The 27558-nt window shown below is 37.6% G+C and overlaps 1 protein-coding gene across 7 annotated transcripts in view; it reads left to right on the top strand.

The window, feature by feature from the left end:
• Zmym4 (zinc finger MYM-type containing 4) overlaps positions 1-27558 on the top strand; it is a 129756-nt gene that overhangs the window by 11564 nt on the left and 90634 nt on the right. The window lies entirely within an intron of this gene.

Here is a 27558-nt window from a genome sequence, read left to right as displayed (position 1 = left end):
TCTGAACTTTTATCAGAGTTGTCTTTAACGTCTGTGTTTCTACCAGTCATCTCTTCAGGGCAGGGCATTCTATACTTTTTTTTTTTTTTTTTTTTTTTTTTTTTCTTTTGGCGGGACTGGGGTTTGAACTCAGGGCTTCACACTTGCAAAGCAGGCGCTCTACTGCGTGAGCCACACCTCCAGTACTCTATACTTTTTTTTTAAATCATGTTTTTGCAAATTCTTCCAGCCTACTTCCCCATTTCAAAGTTACATTCACAGTTTTAGGTTTTTGTTACAGCAGGATTCTATTCCATGTACCAAAATCTATCTTAGTTTCTTAGGCTTGCTATAACAAATTACCACAAGTTGGATGGTTTAGCTACAAAAATGTATTTTTAAAAAGTTCTGGGGGCTACAAATACAAAGTTAAGGTGTCAGCAGGCCATGCATTCTCTGAAGGCTTTAGCCTCTGGTTTTCTCTGAATGGTAGCATTGCAGTTGTTGTCTCTGCCTTCACATGGCCTTCTTTCTGTGTCTCTTTGTTTTTCTTTTCTATTTCTTCTAAGGATACTCTTTGTTAGCTTTAGGGCAAACCCTAATGCAGAATGATCAGATCCTTACACTAATGACAAAGAACTTCATTGCATATAAAAATTACATTCTGAGGTTCTGGATGAGTATGTCTTTTTGGAATCACAATTCAACCCAAAGCAGAGTTTTTAAGAGTGACCCCAGGGTCCTTTTAAAAAAAAAATGTTATTATTTATTTACTTCCTTATTTATTTTTGTGGTGCTGGGAATTGAACCCAGGGCCTCATGCATGCTAGGCGCCTGCCTACTCTACTACTGAACTACTTCCTCAGCTTTGTTATGCTATATTTAAACAATTCCCTTAAGTTTTTTATATACATGACATAAAGTGAAATAAGCCAGGCACAGAAAGATAAAAATCACATGTTCTCACTTTTATGGGGAATCCAAAATAATGTAATTCATAGAAGCAGAGAGTATAATGGTAGTTATCAGAGCCTGAGGATGGGTGCGTGAGGGAGGTGTTAGTCAAAGGGTGAAAAGTTGCAGTTGGACAAGAGAAATGAATGTAAGTATTTAATGGTGATGGATTTTTCAGTTAGCTCAATTCAGTCATTCCACAATGATCATAACATCATTGCGAACCCTTTAATTATATTCAATTATTATTTGCCAAAAACAAAGAAAAAATGCACATAAAACCACTTTAACTATGTAATTCAATGGGATTAAGTACATTCACAGTGTTATGCAACAGTTACTAGATTTATTTTACCCCACAGAGAAACCCTACACACTCTGTATATCCCTTCTCCCCATCCTTGGTAAATTTTAATTTACTTTCTGTGTCTATGAAGTTCCCTATTCTGGATATTTCATGTAAGTGGGATCATACAGTATTTGTCCTTTGGTATCTAATTTATTTCACTTAGCCTAATATTTTCAAGATTTATATCTGCATGTAGCAGAACTTCCCATTCCTGTTCATGGCTGAAAAAAAAACTCCATTGTATGTATATGCCAGATATATGCATACATATATGTACACACACAACACACACAAATTTTTTCTTTTTTTTTTGTGGTGCTGGGAATTGAACCCTGGGCTTGTGCACATTCTCGGCAAGTATTTTACTACTGAGCTTAATCTCCAGCCCTTGGTATTTTGAGACAGGGTCTCTCTGTGTTGCCCACACTGGCCTTGAACTCACAGTCTTCCTGCCTCAGCTTTCCCGGTGCTGGGATTAAATGTATGGACCATTACACCTGACTACATTTTATCCATTCATTCATCAGTGGTCATTTGAGTCACTTCTACCTTTTGATTATTGTAAATAATGCTGCTGTAAACATTGTTGTAATGAATCTGAGTCCCTGCTTTCCATTTTTTTTTTTTGGATGTATACTTAGGAGTGAATTTTCTGGGTTATATGAGAATGAGAATTCTATGCTTATCTTTTTGAGGAACTACCAAACTTTTTTTCTGCATTTGCTTTGCCACTTTCTCCATGTCCTCACCAACACTTGTTATTTTCTGAGTGTGTGTGTGTTGTTTTTTTCCCTGTAAAAAACACATATCCTAGTGTGTGTTAAGTGGTATTTTATTGTAGTTTGGATTTGCATTTTTCTAATAGCTAATGATGTTGAGCATTTTTTCATGCGCTTCTTGGAGAACTGTTTATGTCCTTGGTTCAGTCTTTAATTGCGTTTGTCTTTTTGTTGTAGGAATTTGAGTTACTTTTTTTCTCTTTGTTACAGGAATTTGAATTGTAGTAATTCTTATATATATTATGAATATTAAACTATGTTGAGACAGGGTCTTGCTGTGTAGTCCAGGCTTGTCTGGAGCTCTATGTAGTTCAGGCTGACCTCAAATTTATAATCCTGCCTCAGCCTCCTAAGTGCTGGGATTGCAAGCGTGCTCCACCACACCTAGCTTCTACATAGTCAACTCTTAACTGATAACTGATTTCCAAATATATTCTAGTCTGTGGGTTGTCTTTTCATTCTTATGAGTCATTTGATGCATAAAAATTTTAATAAAGTCTAGTTTATCTGTTTTTCTTCTGTAGCTTATACTTTTAGTGTCATATTTAAGAAACTGGCAAAATCCAAGGTTATGTAGCTTTCCCCATGTTTTCTTCTAAGAGTTTTAGAATTTAGCTATCTTTTTAAAATTGGCACATTCTAATAGAATAGCATTAGATATTTTCGTGCATCTACATTGTATAATGTTCAAATTAGCCTATTTTTACCTCTCAGTAGTTTATCATTTCCTTGTGATGAAAACATTCAAAATTCTTTCTTTTAGCTGTATTGAAATACGAATTACATTCTCATTATCTGTAGTCACCGTACTGCAGAGTTAGCTCTTTAATTTAGGTTTTTAATCCATCTTGAGTTAGTAAGTGTTCAGTTTCAATTTCTTCTTGTGTGTGTGTATCCAGTTTTCCTAGCACCTTTTGTTGAAAAGCCTTATTCTTTCTCCTGTTGAATGATCTTGATACCTTTGTTTAAAAGTTGTTTGACCATTGTTTTAGCTAGGTCTGCTATAACAAAATACAATAGACTGGGTGACTTAAACAACAGAAATTTTAAATCTCACACTTCTGGAGCCTGGGAAATCGAAGATCAAGGTGAGTGCAAGCTAGGTTTCATTCTGAGGCTTCTACTTTTGGCTTTCTAATGTGTGTGAGGAGAGAGAGAGTATAAGCTCTGTGATAATTTTGTTTTGAAACAGGGTCTGACTGTGTTGTGCAGACTGTCCTTGAACTAGTGATCCTCTTGCCTTATATTTCCACATATAAGGCAATATAGTTGGGAGTGTAGGCATGCATTACTGTGTCTGGGTTTGGTGTGTCTTTTTTTTTTTTTTGGCAGAACTGAGGGTTTGAACTCAGTTCTTGTACTTGCTAGGCAGGTACTCTACCATTTGAGTCCTTTTTGCTTTAGGTATATTCAAATAGGGTCTTAGGTTTATGTTCGGGCTGGTCTGGACTGTGATCTTCCTGTTTATGCAGAGTAGCTGGGATAACAGGTGTGCGCCACCATGTTTGGCTTTTATTGGTTGAAATAGGGTCTGGTAACAGTTGCCTGGTCCGGCAGTCCTCCCAGTCTTTGCCTCCTGAGTATAGGATTACAGGAGTAAGCCATCATTACCCATCTTGGTGTTTGTTTCTATAAGAGCATTAAAGTCATCATGTAAGCTCCACCTTCTTGGCTTCATGTAACCTTAATTATCTCCTAAAGGCCAAATCTCCAAATCGCATCATATTGGAGGCTAGAATTAGAGCTTGAACATCTGAATTTGGAGGTGGAGTAGGGATAGGGATCAGATAAAGTACATAATAACCACATATGTGAGTGTTCGTTTCTCAACTCTCATTTTTGATTCATTGATTATTGTAGCTCTGTAGTAGGTTTGAAATTGGGAAGTGTGAGTCTTCTAACTTTGTTTTTCAAACAAGATTGTTTTGGCTTTTGAGGTGTCTTGAAATTCCATGTATTTAGGATGGTTTTTATTGTTTCTGCACAAGAAAAATCCATTAGGATTTTTAAATTAAGTTTGTAAACAAAGGGTAACAGCATTGTCATCTTTTCTTCTTTTTCTTTTTTTTTTTTTGAGACAGTGTTTCACTGTGCAGCTTAGGCTGCCTTTGAAATTGATATGTAGCCCAACAAGGCTGGCCTCCATTTCATGATCCTCCTCCTGTTGCCTCTGCATGCTGAGATTACAGGTGTGAGCCACCATACCTGGCTACCATTGTCATCTTAATAATATTGTCTTCCAATCCAACATGGGATGTCTATTTAATTAATTCATTTTTATAGTACTTGGAATTGTATCCATTGTTCATGCTAGGCAAGTACTTTACCATTTGAGCCATGACCCAAGCCCTTACTTTGATTTTTGATTTCTGTCAACAATATTTTTTATTTCTCTCAAAAATCTTGTGCTTCCTTGGTTAAATTTCCTAAGGACTCAGGGTTTTGGCTTAGTTATAGAGCTAAATACTGTCAGTGCATTTTTTTTTTTTTTTTTTGTGGGACAGGGGTTTGATCTCAGGATTTCACACCTACAAAGCAGGCACTCTACTGCTTGAGCCATACCCCCCAGTCCATTTTGCTCTGGTTATTTTGGAGATGGGATCTCACAAACTATTTGCCCTGGCTGGCTTTGAACTGTGATCCTCCTGCTCTCAGCCTCCAAGTAGCTAGGATTATAGGTGGGAGACACAGGCACCCAGCTTGCATTTTTTTTCCATAACAAAATCCAGTGACCTTTAATTATAAAAGCATTTCAATAATTAGGAACATGTTAAAGCAACATATGAAACATCATAGCTAATAACATCATGTTCAATGGCAAAAGATGGAAAACTTTTCTCCTAAGATCAGGAACATGAGATATCATTGCCCTTTTTTGCTATTTCTCCTCAATGTATTTGAATTTCTAGCCAGAACAGTTAGGCAAGAAAAAGGAAAGGAAGTAAAACTATCTTTATAGATGACATCTTATATGTGGAAAACCCTAAAAATCCACCAAAAAATTATGAATTAGTAACAAGTTCAGGAAAGTTGGGATACAAAGTCAGCATGCAAAAATCATCTGTATTTTTATTTATTTTTTGGCAGTACTGGGTTTTTGAACTCAGGGCTTTGGGTTTGCTAGGCAGGCCCTCAACTACTTGAGCCATGCCTCAAGCCCTTTTTGCTCTGGTTATTTTGGAGGTAGGGGCTTGATTTTTGCCCAAGCTAGCCTGTACTGTGATCCTCCTATTTTAAGTTTCCATTGTAGCTGGGCTGACAGGTGTGCACCACCAAGCCCAGCTTTTTTCTGTTGACATGAAGGTCTCACAAACATTTTTTGTCCAGACCAGTATCTTGGGATGACATGTGCATGTCACCACACCCAGCTATTGGTTGATATGGGGATTCTGCTAACTTTTTGCTTGGGGTGGCCTTGAACCTCAATCCTACTGATCTCCTTTTCCTTCCAAGTAGCTAGGATTACAGGCAGAAGCCACTGTTCTTGTGATTCCATACACAATTTCTATGATGAGCAATCCCAAAAGGAATCAGGAGAACAGTTTTATTTGTATTAGCATCAAAGAGAATTTAAACACCTGTATCCTGTTGACTTACCCTCAGTAGTCCTTGAAAGATTCCTTCCTTTCTGGACAAAAATGTGTACCTAGGCTCATCCCATATAGTAAGTTACTGTGTCAGACTTCGAATTAGTCAATTCTTGAAGCTCTGGTATTTTTTAGTGGGAAATGGTGCTTAGAGATCACAGTCAAACCAGGCAGTCTTTTTTTAAGTTAGAATCTTTTTGAGATGCTATTGGTTGCTTATTACCCATTCACTCTTACGCCTACATCTGACTTTTCTTTCCTTTAATTCTTCTCTAAGATCACCATCTCTGGATGCTTTTCAGAGATTTTTTTTTTTTTTTTTTTTTTTTTTTTTGGTGGTACTGGTGTTTAAATTTAGGGCCTCATGCTTGGTAGGCAGGTAGGTGCTCTACTCTGCCAGCCCTTTGTTGTGATGGGTTTTTTTGAGATGGGGCTGACTTTGTACCATGATCCTCCTGACCTCTGCCTCCTGAGTAGCTAGGATTACAGGTGTGAGCCACCAGCTCTTGGCAGAGATACTCTTTTTGAAAAAAATCTTTATTTTGTACTTTATAAAAAGCAATGTAGTACTCCCTAGAGTCGTGTTAAATGTTACCTATAGTGCCAATCCATAGTTTAACATACGTAATAATTGCCAGGAGTGTAGTGCTCTTGTGAATCTTGTTTCAGTCAAGTTAAAACAATGTTGGCTCTTCTTTTTTTTCCCCACCTTGGTGATACTTGGGATTGAATCAAAGCTCTTGAGCTGCTAGGCAAGTACTCTACCACTTGTGCTACAACCCCAACTCAGAGATACTCTTATTTGACCTTTCGTAAATACCTGGCCCTATTGCTTTTCTGTCCTTGAAACATTGCTTTTGTTTTATAAGGTGGCATTCTTATGTCTTACAGCTGAGACCAGCTACTCCCTTCTTTACAGTCGTCCTTGTCTCTTTTTGCATGCCCAATAAGTGTTTCCTCAGCCTGCATTTTTCTTTAGCCATCTCTTTCTACAGTTGTGTTTTTACCAACTACCCATTAATCCAGTATGTGATTTCCTTTGCATTTATTTTCTTCTGTTTTATCTCTAAAACTCAAAATCTGTATTTCCAAATTATGCTTTGACCTGACTTTTGCTGTGTCACAATATCGAAAATTCACTATGTCTAAAACTGAACTCATTTTTCTTCTTTTCTACTTGTTTTCCCAAGTAGTATGCTTTTTTTCTCAACCTGTTTTTCTTCATGTACTTTTTTAGTTACTGGCTTCTAGCTACCCAAGTCAGAAACCTTTTAGGTCATCTTTGTTTCTAACCTTTCCCTTATTACCTGGTTTTACTTAAGTCTTTATTTATGTTTTTTGTGGCACTGGGAGTTGAAGTCAGGGCCTTGCACTTGCTAGGCAGGCACTGTGTCACTTGAGCCACTCATCCAGCCCTAATTGCTAACTGGGTCTTGTTGAAACTATATTAGGGTTTTAGAAACATTTTTGATTTTTTTTAAATTTTAAAGTTTTAATAACATAATCATGAAAAGCAAAACTTGCAAAATTACAAATGATTTGATCTAGGAAACTGGTATTTTTCACAAGTATTCATAGTAAATGAAAACAGAAAACAATTTGTTAGTCTGGAAGTTGTGTGAAACTATTCCTAACAGACAAAAACCATGTTTAAAGAAAAGGTACATCAAAAGGTAAAGTATAAAATACATTCGTTTTTTCAGTGCCAGGGATCAAATGCAGGATCTCATGCATTCTACGCATGAGCTCTACTACTGACCTGCACCGTCATCCCCCAAAATGTCATTTTGTCCATGAAAAAGAAAGATGAAATATACATAAAATGTAATAAATATGTAGAACCTGCTACTCAAGGACAATAGGAAAAAAAAATTTTATTACCTGGCAAGAGTAAATTAGCAGCACCTACAAACCTACACTCTACTGCCTAAATGGCACTTACAGAATTCTGTCAACATGTTTCAGCATTCTCAATGAGACAGACATAGCCTAGAAATGGCTATTTCAAAATGAGCCAGTAATACAAACAGTGCATGTGTAACTTTTAGAATATTTCCTTCAGGTCAGGTATTCTCAGGAGCATTCTACACAAATTATACAAACTCCTTGCTCTCAGTCTCCTCAAGTTTCTTAGACTCAGGATTTCAGTAAAGGAGGAATTTTTGTGGGATATTCACATTATTAAAACTGAAAACTTGTTTTTCCCTCCAATCAAGGTGTTCCAATGTAGCCCAGGATAGACTCAAATTTGAAATTGACCTGCTTGAGCTTCCCCACTGCTGGGATTACAGGCACATACCACCACACCCAACAAAACTGACAACTTGAACTATTTTTCATATTCACATTATTTTGATATAGTGTGTCTACTGCCATCATCCTAGTTCTGGTACTTGTTTGTTTTGTCTTTTAACTTCCCTTGCCCTTTTAACTCCCCACCCCCTGTTTTTTTTCTTTTTCTTTTTTTTTTGAGACTGGGTCTTTATATGTAGCCCAGGATGGCCATAAATTTTCTTTTCTCCTGCTTCAACCTCCTGAATGCTGGTATTGCAGGTATGTACTACTATACTGGGCTCCTTGCCCTTATAACTCTTATTTTCCCTTTTTACTGTTTCTTCTACCTCATTCATTTTTATGTACTTGAAATCAAATTTATCTTTTTTTTTTTGGTTTCACTGAGGTTTGAACTCACACTTGCTAGGCAGGCTCTCTTTCTGTTTGAGCCAGCCCCCAGATTTATCTTTTAAAATAAATTGGCTTCTTTGATACTGTTCTTGTTGTTCTTGTTCCTTAGGGAACAAAATAGGAACTGGTTCGTTTCTCTGTGTGGCTAGAAGCTTGTCTCACAGTTCCGACTCTTCTGAGAAATTTAGGTTTCCTTCATGGGATGGTTTCTGATTTGCTCTGCTACTATCCTGCTAGCCTTGTAGGGATCCTGTTTGTGCCTCACAGTCGGTATGGACACAGAATCTTTGCCTAATTCTACCCAGGTGATAATTCTTTTTTTTTTTGCGGTACTGGGGCTTGAACTAAGGGCCTACACATTGAGCCACTTCACCAGCGCTTTTTGTGATTTTTTTTTTTCCAAGATAGGGTCTCGCGGTATTTGCCCGGAATGGCTTCCAACAGTGATCCTCCTGATCTCTGCTCCTGAGTAGCTAGGATTACAGCCTGGGCTGACCTCGAACCACAGTCCTCCCAATCTCAGCCTCCCAAGTAGCTCAAATTATAGGCGTGAGCCACCAGCACTTTGCTGATCTAGGGTCTCTCTTCTCTCGATTGGCCTGGATTGTGATCATCCTAATTATGTTTCCCATAGTAACTGGGATGACAGGCATGTTCTTTTATGCCCAACTTATTTCATGAATATTTTGCCTGGGGTGACCTGGAGCCTTGATACTCTTGATTTCAGGCTCCATGTAGCTGTGATGACAGGTGTGCAGTGCTGTACCCAGCTATTGGTTAAGATGGGGGTCTCGTTAACTTTTTGCCCATGCTGGCCTTGAACCATGATTACAGCCGTGAGTCATCAGCAACATGCTAGGCCTTCTTAGGAAATGTAGTTGAGTAGTAGATATGCAGGTTACAAAGGATAAATCCACTCCAGTGTCCTACCATTTGCTCTTTGTCCCAACTCTCCACTCCAATGTTCTTATTTCCCTAAGGCTTTGGAGTCTGTATTCCAAATACTGCCAGTAAAACTCTAATAATTCACCTTCATTATTATATGGCTATTACTGACTCTTAAGTTTCCATCAGCAGTGAAGTAAGCTGTTGGAGACGTCTAACATATTAAAGCTAACATTTTAAACCCAGACTGTATTAAATGAACTCTGTATATTGAATTCTAATGGTCTAAGAACTTCAGATTTATTCTTACATGTATCTTCCAGGTTTCTGTTATGCCTTTTTATCTTGAAATTTTTGGGGTGTGTATATGATTGTAAACTATTTCCTCTTAGACTATAGTGTGTACTGATTCCCTGTAACATGCTGAGATTGGATTCTAGTTATGGGTCTAGTGGCCATAGGATTTGGTTGTAGTGGCTTTTGAGGAGAATGAACAATTTCTGGCAAGGCATCTGCTGCACATAAGGCTACTACAGGATTTTTCAGGCAAAAGAAGGCACTTCTTAGATTTAGGAGGTAGGTTGCTTAACTGGAGGTTTAAGGATGTCAGTTTCATTCTGGTCTAACCAGATGTTCCCATTCCATCTTCAGGGTCCCATTCTTTCCCAGTAATTAATACTACTTTCAGATGAGAAACCTGATGAGACTGAATTAAATTGATTTTGTAATTCATTATGCAATTTGTATGAAATTTTGCATTTTATTTTCAGCAGTACCAACCTGGGGCTACAAGAATTAAGAGTTTTTTTTTTAAGGCTGTCATGCAGCTCTCTCTTCTCAGACTGATTTGAGTTGAGCTAATGTACTGGAATTTGTTATTTTCTTCTGTAGCTGCTCATCTTCAACAATAGACTTTGTGATCATCATTATTGTCTTAACCATTAAATGCAGTAGTTACTTGGATTCCTAAGGTGCTTGCTTCAGTTGATACTTCATAATCAACCACATGCTAGGGATTATTACCATCCTAGTTCCTGCTTGAGCCCTGTACTCAAGACCTAGGATACCCCCAACTCAATCTCCCAGTCCCAACTCATGTGTGTCTGTGTCCCATTATCACAATCAATACCAATTCTGTCTTTGTCAGTCAGAGGACAGAAACCATACAATAATTTGAATGTGGAAAGTTTACTATAAAGAGCTAATGCCAGAAATGGAAAAGTAACTCTTAAGGTGTAAGTAGTGCTCTATACACTGCAGAATAGTAGGTTAGCGGGAGGAGCCACAGCCTGTAGGGCTCAGGCAGACTAGCAAGGAGGGAACATATTTGGACCATGCCTAACTACCCCAGCCTCAAGGCTGAGCTTTAGATCTTGTTGGAGAGGAAGTGGTCTGCCGGATGCTGGAGAAGTTTGAGATACTGTGGGCTTTTGCTGGCAAGCATGAAACTTCCCTTCAGAGTGCCAGTGAAAGTAACTAGAAAGCCCCTTACTAAATCTGGCTAAGAAGCCGTTGAGGGCACTGGCAGAATTTTGTGGGAAGCCTCCCCTCATAGGGGTGTTGCTAAAACTTACTACATAGCTTCCTCCTGGGGTGCTGACAAAACTTGCAGGAAACTATGTGTTTGTGTGTGTGTGTTTATGTGAGAGAGGGGGGTGGGGAGGATGTATAGGATGTATATATATGTGTATATATAAACACATAGGTAGAGAGAGAGACAGACAGGGAGAGAGAGAAAGAGAAATACTTCAGTAAGTATCTATCTTATTGAGTTGGTCTCTGGGAAGGCCATTTGAAGTTCTACACCCCATAGACTTTACCTGGAGTAAGCAGGCAGGCACAGTGCTATCGGAAGAGAAGCAGGCAAGCACAGTGCTATGGCAAGAGAAGACTTCCTTTTGGAGTATTCCTCTGTGCCATTTACCGACAAAGGTTAACATTGTGCCAACTGGCAAAGGAAAAGTATTACAGGAGCCAGTTCCATCAAACAAACTAGGGCAGAGAAGACTAGATGTGAGGTTGAGAGATTGGTACACTCACATATTTACATTATCTTACTCTCCATTCCTTAGGTTGACCGTGATTACATATGGTGTAATCTTCCTTGTGCCTGAAGGACTTCCCTTTAAAACCTCTTATAGTGTACATCTGCGTAACTATTTTGCTTTCAATTTTGAAAGATTTCTTTGCTGGATTTAGAATTCTAGAGTGACATTTCTCTCTTCTTTCAGTACTTTAAAGATGTTGCCAGGTACAGTGGATCACATTTGTAATCCTAGCTACTTGGGAGGCTGAGATCTGGAGGCTCGTGGTTTGAGGCCAGCCTGGGCAAATAGTTCACAAAGACCCTATCTTCCAAAAAAAACCAAAAAAAACCAAAAAAAAAAAACAAAGAAAATGGCTCAAGTACAAATGGCAAGCACAAAGCCCTGAGTTCAAGCCCCAGTCCCACCAGGAAAAAAAAAAAGTTGCTGCTATACCTTCTGGCTGCTTTCTTTTTGCTCTTACTCTTTGTTCTCTAGTTGCATTTTAAGAATTTCTCTAGCACTTATTTTCAGCAGTTTGATTATCTGTTGGTGTATTTTACTTTTTTTTTTTTTTTTTTGAGATGAGGTCTCACTGTTTGAGCCCATCTGGCCTCAAAGTCAAGATCCTCCTGCCTCCACGAATAGCCAAGGCAATACTCAGTCAAAAGAACAATGCAGGAGGTATCACAATACCTGACTTCAAACTATATTACAAAGCAATAATAATAAAAACAGCATGGTACTGGCACAAAAACAGACATGAAGACCAGTGGAACAGAATAGAGGATCTAGATATGAAGCCACACAACTATAAGCAACTTATCTTTGACAAAGGAGCTAAAAATATACGATGGAGAAATAGCAGCCTCTTCAACAAAAACTGCTGGGAAAACTGGTTAGCAGTCTGCAAAAAACTGAAACTAGATCCATGTATATCACCCTATACCAAGATTAACTCAAAATGGATCAAGGATCTTAATATCAGACCCCAAACTCTTGAGTTGATACAAGAAAGAGTAGGAAATACTCTGGAGTTAGTAGGTATAGGTAAGAACTTTCTCAATGAAACCCCAGCAGCACAGCAACTAAGAGATAGCATAGATAAATGGGACCTCATAAAACTAAAAAGCTTCTGTTCATCAAAAGAAATGGTCTCTAAACTGAAGAGAACACCCACAGAGTGGGAGAAAATATTTGCCAACTATACATCAGACAAAGGACTGATAACCAGAATATACAGGGAACTTAAAAAACTAAATTCTCCCAAAACTAATGAACCAATAAAGAAATGGGCATGTGAACTAAACAGAACTTTCTCAAAAGAAGAAATTCAAATGGCCAGAAAACACATGAAAAAATGCTCACCATCTCTAGCAATAAAGGAAATGCAAATTAAAACCACACTAAGATTCCACCTCACCCCTGTTAGAATAGCCATCATCAGCAACACCACCAACAACAGGTGTTGGCGAGGATGCGGGGAAAAAGGAACCCTCTTACACTGTTGGTGGGAATGTAGACTAGTACAACCACTCTGGAAAAAAATTTGGAGGCTACTTAAAAAGCTGGACATCGATCTACCATTTGATCCAGCAATACCACTCTTGGGGATATACCCAAAAGACTGTTACTCCAGAGGCACCTGCACATCCATGTTTATTGCGGCACTATTCACAATAGCCAAGTTATGGAAACAGCCAAGATGCCCCAGCACTGACGAATGGATTAAGAAAATGTGGTATCTATACACAATGGAATTTTATGCAGCCATGAAGAAGAACGAAATGTTATCATTCGCTGGTAAATGGATGGAATTGGAGAACATCATTCTGAGTGAGGTTAGCCTGGCTCAAAAGACCAAAAATCGTATGTTCTCCCTCATATGTGGACATTAGATCAAGGGCAAACACAACAAGGGGATTGGACTATGAGCACATGATAAAAGCGAGAGCACACAAGGGAGGGGTGAGGATAGGTAAGACACCTAAAAAACTAGCTAGCATTTGTTGCCCTTAATGCAGAGAAACTAAAGCAGATACCTTAAAGCAACTGAGGCCAATAGGAAAAGGGGACCAGGAACTAGAGAAAAGGTTAGATTAAAAAGAATTAACCTAGAAGGTAACACCCACGCACAGGAAATCAATGTGAGTCAATGCCCTGTATAGCTATCCTTATCTCAACCAGCAAAACCCCTTGTTCCTTCCTATTATTGCTTATACTCTCTCTACAACAAAATTAGAGATAAGGGCAAAATAGTTTCTGCTGGGTATTGAGGGGGGGAGCGGGAGGGGGTGGAGTGGGTGGTAAGGGAGGGGGTGGGGGCAGGGGGGAGAAATAAACCAAGCCTTGTATGCACATATGAATAATAAAAGAAAAAAAAAAAAAAAAAGATCCTCCTGCCTCAAGACTCCTCTGAGTGCTGGGATTACAGGTGTGCTTCAGCTTACCTGGCTACTTGATACTTCTTCTGCATAGTGTTTTTGTTTTGATTTCTTTTGAGCATCTCTGCTGTGCTTGTATAGTTTCATCAAATTGGAAGTATTTTCAAAAACTTTTTTTTGCCTTCTTTCCCCTTACCACATTTGTTAATTCCATTTACATTATGTTGCTTGATGTGGTTCCACAGTTCATTTATGTTTCTTTAATCATTTTTCTCCTTTTATTTTTGATAGTATCTTTTGGCTGTGTTTTTAAATTCACTAATCTTCTGCACTGTACATTCCATCCAGTGTAATTTTTATCTCAGACATTGGGTTTTTCATCTCTAGAAGTTCAGTTTGGGGCCTTTTGATACCTTCTGTGTTTGCTTTCTCTCTCTCTCTCTCTCTCTCTCTCTTTCTCTCTCTCTCTCTCTGGTACTGGTGTTTGAACTTCTGGCCTCATGCTTGCTAAGCAGGTGCTTAATCACTTGAGCCACTCCACTAGCTGCCCATTTTTTTTCTTCCTTGGCGATACTGGGGTTGAACTCAGGACCTCACGCTTTCTAGGCAGGCACTCTTGGTGCTTGAGCCACTCTACCAGCCCTCATGCTTTTGTCTCTACCTTGAATATGTGGAATATGTTAGTATAGCTCCTTAATGTTCTGTTTACTAGTTATCTGTATCATGTCTGGATCTATTCCTGTTGATTAATTTTTCTCATTATGAGTTTATTGTTCTTCTTTGCGTACCTAGTAGCTTTTCATTAGATGTTAGACATTGCAGCTTTTGTTTTATTGAGTGCTGGACTGTCCTTTAATTATTTCTGAGTTTTGTTCAGTGATATAGTTAAGTTACTAGAAACTGTTGATCCTTTTGAGATATACTTTTAAAACTTTGTTAGGTGATACTAGAATAGCCTGCTGGCTGATATTATCCCTTTACTGAAGCAGTACCTTATTGGACACTCTTACAACCCATGTAATTGATGCTATGTATTTTAGGTGGTCTTTTCATTCTGGTTGATGGGAATGTGAACTATTTCAGACCATTTGTAAGCTCTAGGAGCTGTTGTGCTTGCTTTCTCCTGGAATTTGTTTCCCTGATCTCTGTAGTTTCTTTTCTTACTTGTGGAGCTGAAGATCCAAGGAGAATGGTCTGTAGATCTGTGGAGTTCTATCTCAGTATGTCTCCTTCATCTTCAGTATTCTGCCTTGTGAATTAGCCTCTTTGGTATCTGCCTACTTGGAACCCTATTTCTTCAACTAAAGGAGATTGCCAGGTTCAGTTTAGGTTCTTGTCTGCTTTATGACCTGGAAAGTCTCTAGACAGGAAGCTGGGGCAGTAATAGAATTTGTCTCATTTTCTCTCCCTTGTCTCAGGGTTCACTGTTCTTTTGTCTGACCTTTTAGTTGTTTAAGTCAGAAAAGTAAGTCCAGCCTTTGATACTTGATAATTAGTCAGAGTAGAAGTCCTGTTCCATTCCTTTTTGTTTTCTGCAGGTCATTTTCTAGAATAGGTTACAAACTATGACCTGCAGGCCAAACCTAGTCTATAGCCTGTTTTTGTATTACCCATAAGCTAAACATAGTTTTGCATTTTAAAGAGCTCTTTAAAAAAGAGGAGAAAGAAGAGAGAGAAATCACACATAGTTGCATATGTAGTCCAGAAAACCTAAAAAATATTTCTTAATTGGTACTTTATAGAAGAAAATTGCCAATACCTGCTTTAGATGATTTCTCTGTCCAGTTCGTGAGAACAACATTCCCTGAGTTCCTCTCACATTGATACTTTTATACTGACATCCCTTGTTTTTATTTGTTTATTATTATTGTTATTTAAATTTTGAGGTCAGATCTTGCTCTGTTAATCCAAGTTGGCCTTAAACTCCTGGCAGGAGGACTGAAGCAGTCCTCCTGCTTCAGTTTTCTGAGTAGCTAGAACTACAGGTGCATACTTGGCTTTAGGCATACCTTATTTTATTGTGCTTTGCAGATACCATGTCTTTTTTACAAATTGAAGGTTTGTGGCAGCTCTAATCAAGAAAGTCTTGGGCCACTTTTCCAATGGCCTGTGGTCACTTTGTCACATTTTGGTAATTCTCACAGTATTTCAAACTTTTCATTATTACATCTGTTAGAGTGATCGTGATGAGTGATCTCACAGACTACACGCATGAGTTGGCAAACTTAATCAGTAAATGTTGCAAATAATCTGCCTGTTTCACTGACTCTCTCATTTCTCTCCCTCTCTCTCTCCCTAGGCCTCCCTATTTCCTAATTGAAATTTGGCCTGTTAACAGCTTTTTAAGTGTTCAAGTGAAAGGTCAGATATCTTTTACTTTAAGCCAAAGCTAGAAATGGTTAACCTTAGCGAGGAGGCCATGTTGAAAGGTAAGCCTTTTGTGCCACACAGTTAGCCAAGCTGTGAATGAAAAGAACAAATTGTTGAATGGAATTAAAAGTGCTACTCCAGAGCTGGGAATGTAGCTTAGTGGTAGAGCATTGCCTGGCATTGTGTGAAGTTCTGCATTCAATTCCCAGCAGTGGAAAAAAAAAAAAGGGAAGAGATGAAAATGCTACTTTAGTGAATATACATATGATACAGAAGTAAAGCAGCCTTACTGCTCTCCGTACAGAAAGTTTTAGTGGTCTGGATAGATGATCAAATCAGCCACAACATTCCCTTAAGCCAAACCTAATCCAGAGCAGGGCCCTAACTCTCTTCAGTTCTCTGAAGGCTGAGAGGTAAGGAAGCTGCAGAAGAGAAATCTGAATCCAGCAGAGGTTGGTCACGAGGTTTAAGGAGAGAAGCCGTGTTCAGAACATGAAAGTGCAAAAGGAAGTAGTAAGTTATTACAGATTTACCTAAGATAATTGATGAAGGTGACTCCACTAAACAGCAGATTCTCAGTGTAGATGAAATAGCCTTGTGTTGGAAGATGGTGAGATCTGGGACTTTCATAGCTAGAGAGGAGAACTCATTGCCTGGCTTCAAGGCTTTAGAGACTCTCTTGTTAGGGACTGATGCAGCTGGTGACTTTAAGTTGGAGCCAGTGCTCATTTACTGTCTGACAAAACTAGGGCCCTGAAGAATTAGACCAGTTTTGCTTTGCTTGTGAACAGCAAAACCTGGTGACAACACATTTGTTTGCAATATGGTTCACTGAATATTTTAAGCCCACTGTTGAGGGCTAATTCTCAGGAAAAAAAAGATTCTTTTAAAAATATGACTACTCATTGACAATGCGACTAGTCACTCAAGAGGTCTGATGGAGATGAATGAGATTTCTGTTGTATTCATTCCTGCTAGCACAGCATCCATTCTGCAGCCCAAGGATGAAGGAGTAATTTTGACTCTCAGGTCTTAACTGTTTAAAAAGTACATTTCATACTCTAGTTGTCATAGATACTGATTCCTCCAATGGATCTGGGCAAAGTAAATTAACTTTCTGGAGAGGATTCATCATTAGATGTTATTAAAAAACATTTGTTGCCAGGCATGGTGGTGCATGCTTGTAATCCCAGCACTTGGGAGATGGAGAAAGGAGATTGAGAGTTTGAGAACAGCATGGGCTGCATAGTGAGACCCTGTCTCAAAAAACCAAGGGGTAGGGGAAGAATTTTATTCATGGGAAGATACTGACATAAACAAAATATTGACATAAACAGGAGTTTTTTTTTTTTTTGGTGGTACTGGGGTCTGAACTCAGGACTTTGCACTTGGTAGGCAGCCCATAAACAGGAGTCTGGAAGAAGTTGAGTCCAACTCTCGTGGGTGGCCTTCAGAGGTTCAGGACCTCAGTGGAGGAAGGAATTGCAGGTATGTTGGAAATAACAACAGAAGTAGAAGTAGAGCCTGAAGCTGTGACTGAACTGCTGAAATCTGAGGACAAAACTTGAACAGGTGAGGAAGCTTCTTGTGGAGGAGCAGAGAAAGTGATTTCCTAGATGGGATCTACTGTTGGTGAAGATGCTCTGAACGTTGTTGAGATGAAGACAAAGGATGTAGAGTATTACATGAGCTTAGTTGATAAATCAGTATAGACTTTGAAAGGTTGACTTTATTTTTTTAGGCAGTACTGGGGTTTTGAGTTCAGGGCCTCATGCTTGCTAGGCAGGCACTGTACCGCTTGAACCACTTCCTCAGCCCTTTTTTTGGGATCTGCTGCTGGTGAAGATGCTCTGAACATTGTTGAGATGAAGGCAAAGGATTTAGAGTATTACGTGAGCTTAGTTGATAAATCAGTATAGCTTTGAAAGGGTGACTTTATTTTTTTGGCAGTACTGGGGTTTTGAATTCAGGGCCTCATGCTTGCTAGGCAGGCACTGTACCACTTGAGCCACTCCCCCAGCCCTTTTTTGTGTTATATTTTTGAGATAGGGGCTTGCTTTGAACCACGATTTTCCTGTTCTCTGCCTCCAGAGAAGGTAGGATTACAGGCATGAGCTATGGGCACCCAGCAGGTTTACTTTTATTTTGAAAGATGTTCTACTGTGATCCAAGGCCTACCTGGCCTACCTGAGAAAAAGCTGGTGAGTCCTCTCCTTAACAAATGAACAGGGATGGTGGTGCATATCTGTAGTCCCCCCTATGCAGGAGGCATAGGTAGAAGGATCAAAGGCCAGTGCCAACCCCAGGCAAAAATGGGAGACCCTGCTGACTGAGTAGCTCAAGCAAAAGAGTATGAGGTCCTGAGTTCAAACCCTAGTGCCACCAAAAAACACAAACACAGAATAACAACAACAAAACCCTGGGAGACCCTGTCTGAAAAAGTAAAGAGGATCTGGGGACATGGCTTAGGTGATAGAGCTCCTGCCTGGCAAGCACAAGATCCTGAGTTCAAATCTCAGTACCGCCTGTCCCCCAAATAATAATCATCATCGTAGTCACCATCATCTAGCTGAGAGTCTGCAAAAAAAAGAAAAGTACTACTGTAGGTAAAATACTATCAAATAGCCTAATGTGCTACAGAGAGGTCTTTCATCAAATCAGTTGATGTGGCACACTTCATTGCTGTCTTACTTAAGAAATTACCACAGCCATCCCTACTCTGACTAGTTAGCAGCCATCAACCTGGAGGCAAGACCCTCCACTAGCAAAAAAATAGGACTACAGGTGACTGAACTGATCATTAGCATTTCTTAGCAGTGAAGTAGTTTTTAGTTAAAGTATATAAATTTTATTTTAGACACAGTGTGATTGCATACTTGGTAGAGTACAACATAGTAGAAACAAAACTTTTATATTGCAGTGGTGAACTGAATAATTCATGTGACTCACTTTATTGTGGTGGTCTGTAACTCAGTCCACAGTGTCTCCATAGTAAGTCAGATAGAGTAGACTTAAAGAGAAAGTGCATTGTAAGTAGAGTCATTTATTATAATCATCAGCAAGACTTAATTCTGAATGTGAAGCACCTAGCACAACTTAAATACATGAAGCAGAAACTAAAGTTGTAGGCAAAATTGCCAAATGTTTACTAGAAGTACAAGTGAAGATACGTATTTTTAACAGTTCTTTCAGCCATCTTGATAAAACAGCTGTAGTATATACTTTAAGTGCACACAGAAGGAGCACTGATTTACCCTATGGTGGACCATCAGAAAAATAGATGAGTAAAAATCAAATAAAATAATAGGGACTATATTATCTGTCTTCACAGCTATTAAATTTGGAATCACTAACGATAATTATAAAGCCAAAATTTAATAATTCAACATTCGTCTAAATCATATGTCAAAATAAAAAAAAATACATAAAATCAGTAAATATTTTGAACTGAATAATGAAATTTACCACAAGTTTTGGGATGAATTTAAAATAGTCCTTAGTGAATTTTATAGCTTTAAACACTTAAAGAAGGATGTCAAGAAGCTAAGCAAAGAAAGCAAAGTAAGCCAAAGGACCCAAAAGAAGTAAAGGAAATAATAAAAATATAAGTAAAAATCAGTTAAATAGAAAATGAATAGCAGCATAAAAACCAATAACCCCAAAAACTGGTTTTATAAAGAGAGCACTGATAAACCTCTGGTTTGACTGACTAAAGGAAAAAAAAAAGCACAAATTGCCAATATCAGTAATTGACAATGAGAGAATTTTATAAGCAGTTTTATGTCAATAAATTCAGCTATGTAAGATAAAATGCACAGTTGCCTTAATAGTCTTAAATTACCAAAAATAAAACAAAAAATATATCTTCCCCTCCACCGCCCTGCATTATCAGGGATTGAATCCAGGAACTTGAGCTAGGCAAGTGCTCTTATCACTGAGCTACATCACTAGCCCTAAAGTTCTGTATATTTTTAAAAACTGAAATGATTAATTGAATCTTCTTACAAAGAAAATTCCAGGCCCAGATGACTTAACTAGCAAAACTACAAACATTTAAGGAAAAACACAGTAATGATCTTACTCAAACCTGTTCAGAAATTTCAAGGAAGGTATATTTTTCAACCCAATTTAGAAGGCCAGCATTCCTCTTGACCTCAAAACAGGATGAAGATAGTCAAGAAAGACTGACCAACGTTGCTCATGACCATAGTATATAAGAAGTTCCTATTAAAATATTATAACTGAATCCAGTAACATATAAAAAGTGTTATTGGTCGTATTCATATGGAACTTTATTGCAGGGATGTCAGATTAGTTTTCACATTCAAAAAGCAAACAAAATGGGGCTGGAGGCAGGGTTCAAGTGGTAAAGTGCCTGCCTAGTAAGCATGAGGCCCTGAGTTCAAACCCCCAGCCTTTAGTTAAAACCCCAGTACCATAAAAAATAAGACAAACAAATTAACTGAAAAAGAAGTCGTGATTGCCAAAACAGATGTAGAGAAAGCATTTGACAAAATTAAATTGAAAAACCTCTAATCAAATCATTAATAGAAGGGATTTTCTGGGAGAGAGCATCTATGAAAATCTTATAACTAGTATAATACTTAATGGTGAAAGGCTAATGGCTTTACCCTAAAACTGGAAGGAAGGCAAGGACATCCATTTTCATCACTTTCATTTATACAGTATTGAAAGGTATAATAAGGCAATCTAAGGCATTGTAATCAGAAGGAAAAAATGAAGCTGTCCTTACTCATAAACAATACTTTTGTATATAGGCATTTCTAAAGAATCTCAAATGCTTTTAAAATTAATTTAGAAAAGTAAAAAGATCAGAGTAAAAAACTCCAATCACAGTTTTATATATAGCAACAAATAATTGAAGAAATAAAGTGTTTCTTGAGTTGTATGTACTTCAGTAGCAAACAAATACAGATAAATTTACAAAAGCTTATAAAATCTGTACACTAAAAACTGTACGCCAGTGCTTAGGGAAATAAGATTTAAACAAATAGGGTTCCAAAGCTCATTGATAAAAAAGACTTGGTATCATTAAATAATCCATTCTCTCTGAATTGAGTTATGGATGGAAGGTTCAAAAATTGGTAAGATGGAAATTTTGTTCCAGCTCTGTGTTGTAAAGAGAAACTCTCATCCTTATAATATTTAAGATGTATAATTCATAATAAAACATCTTTTTTTTTTGGTGGTGCCAGGGCTTGAACTCAGGGCCTACACCTTGAGCCACTCCACTAGCCCTTTTTGTGTTTGGTATTTTTGGGTTAGGGTCTCACAAACTGTTTACCCGGGCTGACTTGGAATCTTGATCCTCCTGATCTCTGCCTCATGAGTAGCTAGGATCACAGGCATGAGCCACTGGCACCTGGCTCATAATAACAATTTCATAAACATTCTCACAGCACATTTAATTTTTTTTATAGCATACCAACTGGAAATCTGATCTGCAGAAAATTAACCTGTGGAGATTTCTCTGGAGTAGTTCATATTGCAAATATGATGAAAAAACAGGATTCAAGACTAGAAATGGTCATAAAACAAGCCAAAGACAGAGTAGAACATTTTTGCAAAATACCAGCTTGCAAAGATGAAAAATGCTGATTATATCTAGTATTAATGATGTTGTAAGAACATGAACACTATCATATGCAATAAGAATATAAATTAGTACGCTTTGGAGGGCACAATTTGGCAAATACCCACTTGAAAATTTTAAGTATCAATATCCTTTGATCTAACCATTGCACTTCTGAAAATTTATCCCACACCAGCGATTTCTATAACAATGGTATTCATAGCAATTAATAATAGTATAAATGAAGCATAGCAATAACAAATATAAAGCAATATTCATATAATGCATACTATGTAATTGTTAAATAAGTCTGATCCATAATAACTGGTACAAAATGTCTACTAAATGGTCCTATTTTATGAAATAAAAATAAGATAATTGATATCATGTATTAAAGAGTTCATGGCATAAGCCCCAAATTATTGATAATGATTACTTCTGGAGGTAAGGTTACTGTTAACTTACACATATGTCATTTACATTTTTTAGCTTTTTGTAGCAGTGAAGTTTTTTTGTTTTTCCCTCTAAAAACTTATTTAGGGAATTCTGGGAAGATTGCTGAGCAACTAGAATTTCAAGACAAGAAAAACCTAGACAAAAATTACAGCAAAATTGGCAAACTATGTCCTCGAACCTTACACAATTTGGAAAGAAAAGAACAGATCATCAATAGTTACACTACTAGTGTATTATCAATATCCATGCAAGAAGCAGTAGGTTTTCTAATGAACTTGAGAACAGAGCTCCAAAACTCTGATTTTAAAATTCATGGAGGTTAAAACACATCAGGCAAAGCTACCCATCAGGCCTAAGTTCCAAACTGAAAAGAAACTGCTTAGAAGTAGAGTCATGATCACATAATTATATTTCAGTCAGTGATAGACCCCATGTATGAATACAGCTTCATAAAGATTATAATGGGCCCGAAAAATTCATATCTCCTGCTGATGTAGCCATCCTATTAGTTGTAGCACAAGGCATTACCTGTATGTGTTTCTGTTAATTCTGGTATAAGCAGACCTACTGTGCTGCTAGTTGTATAAAGGTATAGTTTATATAATGATAGTAAACAACTGTATTACTAATTATGTATTTTCTGTACTATACTTTTCTTTTTTTTTTTTTTTTGGGCGGTACTGGGGTTTGAATTAAGGGCCTCATACTTGCTAGGCAGGTGCTCTTGCCACTTGAACCTCTCCTCAAGCCCTATACTAGACGTTTTGTTATTTTAGAGTGTACTCTTACTTAAAAATTTTTTTACTGTAAAACAGTCTGCTGGCAACAGCCTCATATATATTGTGCTCACCATGTTTCTTGATTGCACAGGTGGCCTTGATTTGCCTGTACCTTTTAGTTTTGTATAAGTGCACTCTATAATATTTGCACAATGATGAAATCACTTAAGCACACAGTTATCAGATTGAATTCCCATTGTTCTGTGATACATTACTGCAGAATCCAAATTGGCCAGGACAGGATTAGACGGGGCATGTGATAGGAAAGAGCAGGTCAAAGTGGGAGGAGTCAGATTTAAGAAAGTTCATGGCTTTTTGTTCCTTTTTTTCATTTGTTTATCTTGCTTTATTTTGGTTTTTTGAGAGAAGGTTTTACTGTGTAGCTCAGGCTAGCCTTGAACTTGCTGTGTAGGCCAGGCTGATCTTGAACTTTTGATCCTCCTGCCTCTACCTTTTGAGTGCTGGTATTAAATGTGTGCAACACCATACCTGGCTCAAGACAAAGTATTTTTTAATACCTTTTTTTTTTTTTTAAAATAGTGGTACTGGGGTTTGAACTCAGAACCTCATGCTTGCTAGGCAGGTGCTTTACCACATGAGCCTTCTGCCAGCCCAAAAAGTTATTTTTTTTTTCTTTTAAATCCGTATCATGAAATAACAGCATTGCTCTAGCAAGAGCTCTAGAGCAATGGAGCTAAGAAATCTAACCTGAACAATCTTCCCTTCTGGTAAAAGTCCAGGAAAATTAAATTTACTTAACAAGTAAAAGAAAAGATTGTTGAATTCTAAACATTTATTTTTATGAAAAAAGTAAGAAATGGAACAGATTGAAAGTAAGTATTAAAAAACCTAGTTAACTAATGTACTAGAAAGTCACTTTGTATAAATCTTTTCTCTCGTGTCATAAATGTGTTACTGCTCCTATTGTTTTTTCCTCATATACTATTGTGGTGGAAGTTTATGACAATCTCATCTTTACCTTATAAAGAGTTGGTCTTCTCATCTACATATGCAAGGGAAGTTTTTTCTTATTAATATTCAGTAATTGTATTAGATTATGTTTTGGTTATTTATGTTGGTTATTTTGAGTTGGATTTCACAGATAATGCAGTGCATCCTTTCAATATGTTGTTTCAAATTTCCAGAAAATGGTTAACCATATGATAAAGTCCAAAATCATCCAAGACTGAACATGTGTCCTGGATTATCTATCTAGTTTTATTTTTTGTCTTTCTTTACACCTATTCTCTCTACGGAAAGAGGTCTTCTTTCAGTTTTCCTTCCACTGTTTGCTAACTTAAACTCCTTTTCCATGTCCCATAGCAAATACTCTTTCATCCTTCTGGTGTAAGAGATGCCTTTTTACATTTACAACTAGGTTAAATTCCTGTTTATTAAATAACAAAACATTTTATTCTTCCCCATGATAGCATTCATTTAGCCTTGTAATTCTTTATATAGTATCTACAGTCCTTGCTAGACTATGAAAAAGTACAGGAACTTTTTTTTTTCCTCATCTGTTTTTAACACAGTGACCAGAATAGTTTGTGCCTGACTTGTAGCAGGCAAAATTCAGTAAGTATCTGTTGGTTAACTGACTGAATTGGACATGTGAACTGTATCCTTAGGTGACTTATTTTTTTCTCATCTCTAAAATGAGAGATCTGTGCTAACACAAAATTGTCTTTAAAATTAGTTTCATCCTTGTAATTCTTTGTATGTGATAGCAATGATAAGAAAGTAGCTGAATTTCAATATGAAAATCCACATTATTTGGAGTAGGGTAAGAGAATCCTGGATGGGAAGTAAAAACCCAGTAAATTTATATTTGCTTACTGTTACACAGTTTAGAATGTCTTCAGAGTGTGCATGCAGTAGAAGAAAAAACACACCTTGGTGCATAGTTCAGCTTTGACTCCAGATGGATATGGTATCCTTGGAGAGGCTGAATCTACTAATGTTAAGTGATGTCTTTCTGTGTGTCTACGAATGCACTAAATTTTTTTGTTTGTTTGTGTGTGCTGGGATTGAATTTAGGGCCTTGCACTTGACCATAGAGCTATACCTCCAGTCCAACATCCTTTAGTACTGAATTTTAAAACAGTTCATTTATGTAACAGTATGTATAGAATAGCTATTGTGTGCCACACAAATGAAATATAATGGTATATACAAACTACCCATCACATCCTAGATGCTCAAGAAATAGGAGTTCAGTCATTGAGGAATTTCAGACTTTTTTTTGCCCAGTGTCACAAAATTGATGGTCTAACTAATCTAGAACCCTGGTCCTCTGAACTAGTTTAATGTTTTGTTTGAAGTTGCATACTCACAAAATGAGTTTTTGTTACAAGAAGGAAGGAAGCTGGGCACGGTGGCTCATATCTGTAACCCTAGCTACTTGGGGGGTAGAAATTGTGAGGATTAGGAGGATTGGGGTTTGAGGCCAGCTCAGGCAAAAAGTTTGTGAATCCCTGTCTCAACCAATAAAAGTTGTGCAGTGGTGGTATGTGCCTGTCATACCAGATAAATGGGAAGCATAAACAAGGAGGATCCTGGTCCAGGTTTGCCCAGGCATAAATGGGAGACCCTGTTCAAAAAAAAAAAGGGCTAAGTGTATGGGTTAAGTGGTAAGTGCACCTGGTAAGTGCAAGGCCCTACATTTGAACCCCAGTACCTGCCCCCCCCCAAAAAAAAGCAAACGATAAGCTACTGCCAGAGTGAAGGCCATTCTCAGCAATTATACTGTCAACATTTTGGCATTACTCTGAAGGGAGTAATGAAGGCATCTATTGTGAAGGGTCCCAGAGGAACCTTCTGGAGAGATTTCAGTCCCATCAGTGTCTTTGGGAAAAAAAAGAAGAGGCTCAAGCTTGACAAGTGATGGGAAAATAGAAAGGAACTGGCTACTGTTCCACTATCTGTTGTCATGTACAGAATATGATCAGGGGTATTGTCCTGGGGTTCCATTATGTATGCTCCCTTCTCCATCAATGATGTAATTCAGGAGAATGGGTTTCTTGTTGAAAATCCAGAATTTCTTGGGTGAGAAATACATCTGCAGAGTTCATATGCTGGCAGGTGGTGTTAGTTCAATATCTGAAGCCTAGAAAGATGAATTAATCCTCGAAAGAAATGATATTGAACTCATTTTCAGTTCTGTTGCAAGCCACAACAAGGATGTCAGAAACATTTTAGTGACTTGAGCCACTCTGCCAGCCCCCAAGTTTTGTTCGGTTTTTTAAATAAGTAGTAGTGGAATGAGAAATGTAGCTCAGTTGTAGAGTGCTTGCCCAGCCTGTGCTAGGTCCTAGGATTGGTCCCTAGCACCTCTCCCTCCCATAACTCCCCCCCCAAGTAATCTTTAAATGTGATTTCAAAACAGCATGTGTAGTCATTTCATAAATGTTTTAGAGACGTATGATTGAGTATATCTAGTTTCTATAGCTATAAAGGAATTTACTAAGATTACTTTTGAGTTTGTAATATCCTGATAACTAAGTCTGGTAGAGTATGCTTTTATATCACCTGTAAACAGGAATAGCATATGTGCACTCAGTCACATGCTTATTCAAAATGACAAATAACTCTTGTATAAAATGAGTGCTGTGTTTTATATTTCGTAGGTATGGTATATTTTTATTACTTTGTTTTTTGTTTTTTTTGGCAGTACTGGGGTTTGAATTCCGGGCCTTGCACTTGCTAGGCAGGCACTGTACCACTTGAGCCACTCTGCCAGCACTTTTTTTGGGTTGGGTATTTTTCAAGATAGGGTCTTGCAAACTATTTGCCCAGGTCTGGCTTTAAACTGTGATCCTTCTGATCTCAGCCTCCCAAGAAGCTAGGATTATAGGCGTGAGCCACCTGTGCCTGGCTTGATTTGTTTTTTGATAATCTGCCAAATACAACATCACATTAGAAATTAAGCTGGAGAATGGAATATGAAAATGTAATTAGAAGTTAGGTTACCATTTGTGATAGTTTTGAACTTAATCCTGTTCTCTACCTTTATTATCTTGTTTAAGATAGTAAATGTTGTATTAAAGGATTACATATTATCTTATTATCACATTAATTGTGACTTTGGTAAAAGACAGGAACTTAGATTTTGATAATGTTTTTCACTATAGGAAAGTTAATTGGAATTTCACTAAAGTAATGAATATTTTAATTACAAGTAAGACTAAACTGGGCTTGCTTTTAAGTATTCTTTAAGTAAAAGTTCTTGATGATATCTGGTTCTACAATGTATTTCCCTCTTGAGAAATTATAAAATACTTAAATCCTATTTTCTCTCTATACGTGCATGGCAGCCACTAATATTCTGAAGTAGGGATTTAAGTTATTTTAGTTTGATGATATTTTAATCATATTTGTCTTTTCCTCTTGACATATTATGAATTTGTTGACTACTATATACTTTTACTGGCTTTATCATAATTTTTTAGTTAATATAATAAAAATGAAAATATAAAGGGCCAAACTGCAGCAACTTTTTCCCTTAAGGTTGCCTACTGTATAGATATGTATGGTTATGATGAGTTACAGGACTGTTAGTATTGTCTAATGCCACTCACTGCCTAGCATTACTGAATGAACACTTTTGTCTTTTAGGGCTTCTGAAATGGTCATGGAACCCATTGATGCTTTGAAGAATTGTTCTGTTAGTTAACCCTCGAATTTTTGTAAAAAAGATTTCAGAGTTTTCTTTGGAGTGATTTTTAATTTTGGGGG

This window comes from Castor canadensis, chromosome 7 (genome assembly GCF_047511655.1).
Source record: "Castor canadensis chromosome 7, mCasCan1.hap1v2, whole genome shotgun sequence".
In the NCBI taxonomy this organism is placed as follows: Eukaryota; Metazoa; Chordata; class Mammalia; order Rodentia; family Castoridae; genus Castor; species Castor canadensis.
This window is presented reverse-complemented; position numbering and strand designations above follow the sequence as displayed.